Source organism: Myodes glareolus, chromosome 13, assembly GCF_982192425.1.
Source record: "Myodes glareolus chromosome 13, mMyoGla1.1, whole genome shotgun sequence".
NCBI lineage: Eukaryota > Metazoa > Chordata > Mammalia > Rodentia > Cricetidae > Myodes > Myodes glareolus.
The window spans coordinates 15,203,263-15,213,015 of NC_142038.1; positions in this window are offsets into that span (position 1 = coordinate 15,203,263).

Below are 9,753 nucleotides of genomic sequence, written 5' to 3' on the forward strand. Positions count from 1 at the left end.
TTTGTTTTGAGTTTCATAACTTTGGAACATTTTAGATAGGTTATATTTGCTGTTCATGTAGAGTGAGAAGACTGTGATGAATAAACCAAGGAGAAGAATGGAAAAGGGGGGGAGGTTTGTTATAATTTATTGTTTTAGGGGACAGAAAGTCAAACAATATTTGTTAGGGAAAGAAAGGGATCATTTTGGTCATTTTGAAGGAATCTCATTTAGCACCAGGCATGATTGGATCCAGGAGCATCAAGCAATATAATTGCTCTTTTCCCATCTCTGAGCTTTGCTTGCTTTCTTTTTGCATATATCAGTGTGGCAGTTGAAAGTCCCAGCACTGTGCTATTGTTAAAATTCTTGTACCATCTTGGGAAAAAATGGCTTTGTAGGTGTCTTCAGTCAGGCTACTTTATATTCTGGAACTACCTAGCGGAGAAAGGTTAATTTCACTGGTTTTCAGTCCAACACTGGGGTTGCAGTGAGATTCAGGCCAACTCCAAACTAAGTGACTGACCTGCATTACTGTACGTTGATGAGCAGAAGGTTCTCAGGGGTAAGAACGCTTTATGAAATCACACGTTCACTTCTCATCAGAGGTGATGAGGAGCCCTAGCTGGAGTCGGATAAAATACTGAAATCTGCACCCAGAGAAGTAGCTTTGAAGAAGCTCCCGAAGAGGGAGTCAGAGAGAGGGTGGGAAACAGGACGTGTCATACTGGACCTGCTCGTAGAGAAAGTTATCAGACAATGTACACATAAATAAAGACACAGACGTGAGCAGGAGTGGAGACACCTAGGATACAGGGGCAGAAGTCATGCAAAGTCAGCAGCGTATAAAGTATGAAGCAAAGGTGGTGAGAGACTTAGGACTCGTCAGTTTATTTTTCAGCAAATTTTCCTATGATGTTTTGCTTTGCGATTGCTTGGGAAGTCTGAGACTTAGTCCTCGACAGAGGTTTCGGTGAGCAGAGATGGAGTAGACAGACTTCAGGACAAGTTCTCTTCATTTGGCAGAGCAGAGATAGTTGAGGTGGACATTGTGGTCCTTATCTTCTCCCTTTCCTCTTCACCTGCTGACTGATGCCCTAAATAGCCTCATGGAGATATTGCTTTATATGAGGCAGCTGACTTGGCTGCTCCTAGAAAGAGAGGTTTTGTTATAAGCCCTCCTGTGTTATAGTGCTAATGAATGAGATCAGATATTTAGAAGACCACATTGATAAGGTTAGTAAAGGACATTGTTAAGTGTCGGAAATGAAAAAAATGGGTGTCTACAGAAGTGAGAGAGTGAGTTCAGAAAGAGGAGGAGAGCTTACTTAAGGGCATTGTACTTGCTTTGTGGCCCGTGAGCTGGTGCTGGTAGCATGGAGAAGGAGGACTCTTGTGTTTCCAAAAGGCCAATGTGTCGTTTTGTAACATGACACAAAAGCCCCAGAGCTCTGTTCTGGAAAAGCAATAAATATTTATTTGTTGGCACATCACATTTTATAGCTTTCTTTCTGTGGTGTGTGTGTGTGTGTGTGTGTGTGTGTGAATATGTGAGAATGAGAGTGTGTGAATGTGTATGCATGTGAGTGTGTGTGGTGTGTGTATGTGAGAATGTGTGTGACTATGTGAGAGTGTGGGAGTATGTGTTTGTGAGTATATGTGAGAGTATGTGAATTTATGTGTGGTGTAAGTGTGTGTGTGTATGTGTGTGTGTGTGGTGTGAGGGTGTGTAAGTGAGAATGTGTGATTGTGTTTGTGTGCTGCATTTATTTAGTTGTTCTTTTTTATTAATTTTTATTTTTTTCTTTTTTGGTTTTTCGAGATGGGTTTTCTCTGTAGCTCTGGAGAACTCACTCTGTAGACCAGGCTGGTCTCGAACACACAGAGATCCACCTGCCTCTCCCTGCTGAGTGCTGGGATTAAAGGCGTGCATCACTACCACCTGGCTTTATCAATTAAAATCAGAAATCAGATATGGGGTAGGAACCTGAAAGATCAGATAAGCGGGAGAGCAGCCACCAGTGACTTCCAACTCTTCCATTCCTTCCCCCGAAATGGCTGAGATCCCTTCTAAGCCCTGCCTTACCACTTCCTCAGTTTTCCAGAACCTCTGTGGTTAATTTTGGTCAGTTTGTGACTAGATCTACCCTCTGACTCCAAACAAACTTTATTGTTAGAATGCAATCAAAATCTTACACAACATATGTGAGTGTGTATGGGGTTGTGTGTGTGTGGGTGGGTGGTTGTTGTGCCCAGAGTCTGGACCCCAAACACCACCAACACACCAGATCTGATACAAAAGTAAAAAGTCTTTTTAATTATAGGTCCTTTGTCTGTCTGACTCAGCGGATGGAGTAGGAGGGACCCCAAGTGGTAGTGCAGCAGGTTATATATTGGGGGTAGAGCAAGGGAGGCGTCTTTTGGTCTGCTAGTTGCATAGCAACAGTATCAGGATTGCTGGGTCTCTGGTCTTGGAGAAACTCTCCTGAGCTGAATCATCAGTTTCAGCTGCAGAAAGGTTGCTATACCTGGAGGCCATGAGGGGCGTGGTTACTGTGTTCCACTATTATCAATAGAGCATATCTAGAGCCCATCAACTAATTTCTGATTGATTTCTTACCACATGGAGGATACCTGGCAGTTTCTTCCCAGTAGTTAGGGCAAGGTCGGGCAAAGTCAGGGGCTCAGCACATCCTGCTGAGTCAGGGGCCTACATCTTTCTGGGTCTTTTCTGCTGCGTGTGATGGCTGTCAAAGCAGGGCGAGGGTTTGGGTCCTTCATTTTCCCCTTCTAGAAGTACTGATGACAGGGCTCAATCATGGGTCTTGCCTGCCTAGGGATTGCAGGGGACGCTATCGGGACCTAAGAGTCATTAGCTGACAGGTTTTTCTAGTGCAGTGACATTTTCGGCCCTGTCGTTCTGATTTTTGAGTACAACCAGATTATAGAAATTATTATTTTTTCAATTGATAATTCTGGGCCTGTTTTCTCGCTTTACCAATGGGCATTATAGGTAGTCATTTTGTCCCCTATGTATGGGAGTTTTCTTTTGACTTAGCCTTTCAGCCAGGGAGCACATGATAACTTATTTTTTTATGTAACTACTTCCGGTTGACTTTGGGGCTTTGTTGTCTGTGGCCAAGAAGGCTGAAATGCTAGTCAAAAGCAAAGGGGGAATTCAGGCATTATGATATTTATCAGAGGCATCTGGTTCACAGACTGTTGAAGAGACCGAACATTCACATCAGCTGGACTGGTCCACATCAGCTTTCAACAAATCCAGGGCTTGCTTACAGTCGTTCTGAGGAAGTTGTACTCAGCAACTGATGCTTGGATATGTCTGCCAGCCAAGTAGAAACCTGTGGAGACAAGTTCAAACCAGGAACAAAAGTTAAATCTATGAACTTAAAGGAAAATATTACATTTAAAACTTTCAGGCCCGTTTTGAAATCCATATCATAGAAAAAAAAAGCAGATAACAGAAATCTATAAAACGGGAGGAAGAGGGCTCAGACCCTTAGTGGTGTGTGAGTGTGTGGTATTTTTTCAAGAACAACTTTGGTTCTCTGAGTCCTGTCACACTCAGGGTGAAGTGTGTGGTGAACATGTTCTTACTGTTGCCACTGGCTTGCCAAGTAGGCCGAATACACAGACAGAACTGCGGTGTGGGGAGGAATGAGTCCCTGGCCTACTTTGGACAAGATTGGGAGGAATCTTTCCTCCTGGGAGGCTCTTGGTAGGTTTCTCTGGGCTATGCTCCCATGTTTATTTGGAGAACAAGGGAGATTCAGAACTCAGCATGACACTTGCATGTTTTTCAAGGGGTCATAAATATTTATCCCTTTAAGCAGGAAACCAAGGCTCTCGGCATATCTTATAATCAATTACCAGAAGTCCCCCCCCCCCTTAAAAATAAACTAGCTTCTATTTTAATATGGTTTGCATTGATAATTTTGTTTTCATTTAATTACCAGAATTTTCTTTGGGGCCATATAAGACATGCTTCTAACAGTCATCTGTTTGCAAGTCATGCTGAGGGATCAGGTCACGGGTCTCCTGGATGAGTGCTTCTTACCGAGACACAGGATTGCTGTCCCCTCTCACTTCATTACACATTCATTCCTGCTTTTTATTTCTTTTTTTTTTAAAAAAACTCTCTGTCCCACCCTCCACCCTTCCGTCTTCCCCTCTGTAGGTTGTGTATGTGTGTAAACCAGAGGCCAGTTGTCAGTCCTTGTCATAGCCACACACTGGGGTAACGTCTGTCGGGTCCAGCCTCGACGGGTTGGTATGTTCCAGGGTAGGGTGTGTGGATTAGAAACGTGAGACAGAATAAACAGAGACACAACAGAAACATAGAGACATTGGATAGTACCGGGAGGGCAGCAGGGAATACTGAATCCACACATGTTTATTTCTTAAGGTCTTTAAATACTCCAATCCAAATCCAAAAAGGGGAAGAAAGCAAAAGAATTTTTATTTATTTATTTACTTATTTACCTACTTATTTATTTATTTATTATCGTGTTACAAGGAACAAACAAAGTGGTTACCATCTTAATGCCCAAAACACAAAATAACCACACTCTAGGTCAAGACATCTTTGTTAGTAGCCACACCTTAAGTCAAATCTCCTGTCAATAACCATGAAGAAGCAAGAATAGGTTTAAACTCTCTGACCTTTCCTCAAGATGAAATGGATCTACTCTGTGGACCCCCACAAGTCTTCAATGTCAGTTCCCTCCTCTCACTTCTTTGTTGCTGCTTCTGACCCAACCTAACTGGCCCAAGAGCCTCAGAAAACGCTCCTGTCTTCCTCCTATCTTGTCATAGGAACACTGAGATTACAGATGTGTAACATGAGGGGGCCGGCTTGTTGGGGTTTCCGTTCCTGCCCAGTACCACACAGCCGGCAACTCCCAAGGAAAATCATACACAGGACTCCTTAAGAATATAAGCTGATTGGCCCATTAGGTCAGGCTTCTTGTTAACTCTTATAACTTATATTAACCCATTATTCTTATCTATGTTAGCCATAATGGCTCCGTACCTTTCTCAGCTGGGCAAGTTACATGCTGCCTCTTTGGTGGTCTGTGCAGGAGTGGCGAGGGACCTTCCTGCTTCCCAGAATTCTCCTGTTCTCATTGCATCACCTCTACTTCCTGTCTGGTTTTCCCGCCTATACTGCCTGCCTAGCCAATCAGCGTTTTATTAAAATACATGATTGACAGAATACAGACAATTCTCCTGCATCACAGATGTGTGTTGCTATGTCAGCTTTGCATGGGTTCTTGGCACCTGAACTCAGGTCCTCACCCTTGGACAGCAAGCACTTTAACTATGAAGCTGTCCCCAGTCCCTTGTTCTCCTTATTGTAAACCTGCTCTCCCCCACTACCTGCCCCAATATCATAGCGAAGGATGAACAGGGTAGCTACTATGACTCCATGGGATGAATTGGGTAGCTTCGCAATAATACTGAGGTGCAGAACATGCACGTGAGAATTAGAAAGGAGCCTGTTCAATTCCAAGGTGAATCATGTATTGCCAATCTTGGGAAATTCTTTAATATCTGTGAGCCAGAGTTTCCTTGTTTATAAAACAAGGACAATCCTTATGATGTCACAAAACTGAAAAGAACATTATATGCAACATGCCAGAAAGTTAGCAGTTTTCCTCTTTTGCATTAAGCATAGGTAGAAATCTTCTAGCAATTGGAAACTGTATAGAATTAGCCTTCATTTGGAAGGGAGTGTAGCCTTCAGAATAGGTTAGGTTATTCTGCAGTAACAACCTGGAAATATAATTCTCCAAAGAAACAAAACCCATAGGACATACAGACTTATTATAGGTAAGGTAGTACAGTAATTGGTTCATACAGTTACAGAGGGTAAGAAGCCTCATCATATGACAAGGAGCCAAAGAAACCACGGGGCTCATGCCAAGTTTTTTCACACCTGAGAAGTTCAGGTGGTGCTGGTGCAATTCTGGGTTTCTGAATGCAATGAACAGCGAGTTCTGATGCCCAAGGCAGGTAAAGGGCTCCGGCATTCCAGGCTGTCAGCCAGTGGAACAGCCTCCATTCGTAACGGGTGAAGGTAGTTCTTTCTTCCCTCTATTGATTCACACGTCAGCCTCTTCTGAAAACACCTCCACAGACGTATCCTCAAGTGACATTTTACTGGTATTTTCAGATGTAGTTATATCGACACTCAAGTCATCATACATCCCTAAATCTCAGTGGCTAAAAAGGTAAAAGCTTATTTTTTCTTCCTGCTACATGTCCAGTGTAGGTGAGGTGGTTTCTTTTTCCTCTTCACCTCCTTCTCCAGTTGGATGGAGCAGCCTGTACATGTGGCACATTAATCATGGTAGTACAGAGAAGTTAATGGACTTTGGGTAGAGCTGGGTTTTTTTTTTTAATCCAAAATGACACACACACACACACACACACACACACACACACACACACGTGTGTGTGTGTTAAGTTGGGTTATATGGCCGAGAATGATACTGATGGGGGCGGGAAAGTAGAATTCTTTATTTCTTGGTGAGTCTAGTGGACATCCTGGTTGATTGCAAATGCTAAAATTGGGTTTCTGAACCAGAATGGAGATCATGTACAGGGCATTCAGGATATACATCTAATATATTGGGGTGTTGTGAGAGTCCCAAAAAGACATTGCACAGGTGGATGCTCACCAGTAAACATCCATGGAGCTAAAATCTTGTTCCTTTGTTTTTTTTTTAAAGCTGGTTGGTTCTGAGGGGTTGAAAGGAAGAGTTAAAAGAAATAACTGTGCCTTTTCTCTGCATCTTGCAAGTCTCTATCTTCACTTCTTTCCTTGTTACGCTTTTATTGAATTGTTCCACGGCCCCCTTATTTATAATTTACTAAGCAAGTGAATTGAGTCCTTTCTATTTCTCCAAGGAAAAGAAAGAACTATGCTGCTTTTATTTGTTTGTGTTTCTCCATTGATTTCTCTATGGGTCAATGGTTCACAGTGGAAAATAGCATCACCACCTTTGACAGGAGTCTTTCTGGGATGCACGAAGATGGATTTTGAGGCAGAGCCAGCCCTTCATGACCCATTTTCTTTAGGTACTACCTATGTACTGCTGTGCAGACAGTCTTCCATGAGCTTTTCATTGCTTTGTGAGACAGTCATGAATATTAGTTTGCTTTTCTAGCATGCTTATATTTTCCCTGTAGTTAGAAATGAAGTTATGAAAGAAATCAGTAGAAGTAAGGCTTATGGGGGCCTAGAGAGACAAAGCAGTGATGGAGCCTTCATACACTCCCACATAACTTATTATATGGCAATACTTCTAATTCTCCAGGCCCTATTAATCATATCTTCTAATCCAAGTTGTGATTAACCCCTTTCCTTATCGTGCTGGAGAGAAGTCTCAGTGCACATGCCAGCCATTTCTGGGCATTTAGTGAGGGTACGCTTCAGAGTTGGGTGGATATCATCTACCACCTTGGACCCAAGGCACATATCAAAGTCCAAACCTACGAGTAACTCTCTGTGGGATCACTGTAGTCTACGAGACTTCTTAGGCTGAAATTGGCTCTGGGCTCTGACTTATTCTTCATTTCATAAATTGGAAACAGATTTTTAGCAAGTGTTAAGTAAGTGTTCAATTACCTTCAGAAATTAGGAACACATTCACCAGTAGGACTATAGTCTAGCATGACTTTGTTCTGCCACAGTTGTCTTTCTTTGTGTGCTTGAATGCCTGGGGAGATGGGATTGGTTGGCCCTGTATCATGGCGGACCTTGCCAGCACTGAGGATGCAGGTGAGAAAAGGTCCCTTAGTCCTCTGAGAGCTGATCGCTGAATGATGTACAGCTAGAATCACATAGAAATGCCTGTTAGCTTAATATTTCACCTTTTGTTAAAGTGAACATGTCTTTGGGAAAATCCAAATCTGAGAATAAATTCAACCAAAATTTATCTCTAGAATTCTCAAGGCCAGGACTTGGATATTTTTTTTATATATACTTTTATCAGTTGGTGGGCATCATCTGTTTCTATATCTTGGCTTTTGTGAACATGGAACAATAAGTATGGATGCTTTGTATGCTGACTTTGTGTACTTGGGATATGCATCCAATATAGAGTAGCTAGATCATACGGTAATTATAGTTTTAGGGTTTTTATTTTTTTGAGAAATCTCCACACTGGTTTGAATAATGGTACCAAGTTTACTTTCCACCAGCCATGTAGAAGCATTCCTCTTTCCCTGTATCTCTGCCAGCTCTGCTTGTCATTTGTTTACACAAATGATAGTGACTATGACAGGTAAGAAATTGAATATAAAGATTTATTCATTTGTGTGTGTGTGTGTGTGTGTGTGTGTGTGTGTGTGTGTGTGTGTGTACATGTGGGTGAGGATATCTGTAGAGGCTAGAAGAGGGCATTGAATCTCTTAGAGTTGGAGTTACAGGCAGTTGTGAGCTGCCATTTGGGTGCTGGGAACAAAGCTTGGGTCCCACAGAAGAGCAGCAAGAATTCTTCACTGCTGTGGTATCTCTGCAGCCCTGAAACAGAATGCAAAAGTAGTTTTAATTTGTATTTCCCTGAAGTGAAAGGTTGTTGAAGAATCTTTCAAAGATTTACTAGGTTGTTCTTTCTTTCTTTTGAAATCTCTATTCAATTAATTAGCCCATTTATTGAGGGATGGTTTGTTTCTGCTTACCTTTTTGCAGTTCTAGATTCTATATATTAATTCCCTGAAAGATGTATAATTGTCAAAGAGTTTTATTGCTCCTATGGGCTGTGAATGGAGCTTTGTAATTTCATGTATTTCCATTTCATGTTTTGGAATTGTTGCCTATGATATGAGAGCCCTTTTCAGAAAGTACTTGCCTGTGCTTGAGTACTGAAATGTTTCCCTTGAGAAGTTTCATCCTTCATGGTTTGACATTAAGACCTTCTACCCATTTTTTGAATTTGTTTTTGTGCAGGATATGACATATGCATTTGGTTTCATTTATTAAAGATGGATATCTAGTGTTCCCAACACTATCAAATCAAGGGGCTGTATGTGTGTATGTTTACCTTTGTCCAGCTATTGCTGCAAGGATTTATTTCTGGTTACCCTCTCTTATTTCATTGTTTTCCTGTACTTTTGCACCAGTACCATCCTATTTTTGTTACTATGGATGTGTAATTTAGTATGAGACTAGCATTAGCCTGTCTGTCAATGATTGTTTTGACTATTGGGTGTCTTTTGTGCTTATGAGTGTTGGGGTTATTTTATCTAGATCTGTGAAGAATGCCATTAGGATTGTAACATGAGGGCCTGCTTATTGGGGTTTCTGTCATGCCTGGTTCCTACAGTCTTTAGGTCTCAAAGAATCACACAGAGGGTCTGCATTAGTTATAAACTGATTGGCCCATTAGCACAGGCTTCTTATTAACTCTTATAACTTATATTAGCCCATTATTCTTGTATATGTTAGCCACATGGTTCGGTACCTTTTTCAGTGGGGCAGGTCACAGCCTGCTTCTTCAGTGTCTGGACAGAACTGGGGAAGAATGGGTTTCCTTCTTCCCAGAATTTTCCTGTTCTCATTGTCCTGTCTCTACTTCCTGTCTGGCTGTCCTGCCTATAATTCCTGCCTGGCTACTTACCAATCAATGTTTATTTAAATTGACAGATACAGAATTGTTCCACACCATAGAATTTAAAGAGTGATTTAATAGGTAGGTTGCTTTTGTAATATACTATTAGCCATAATATTAGTTCTATCAGCCTGTAAGT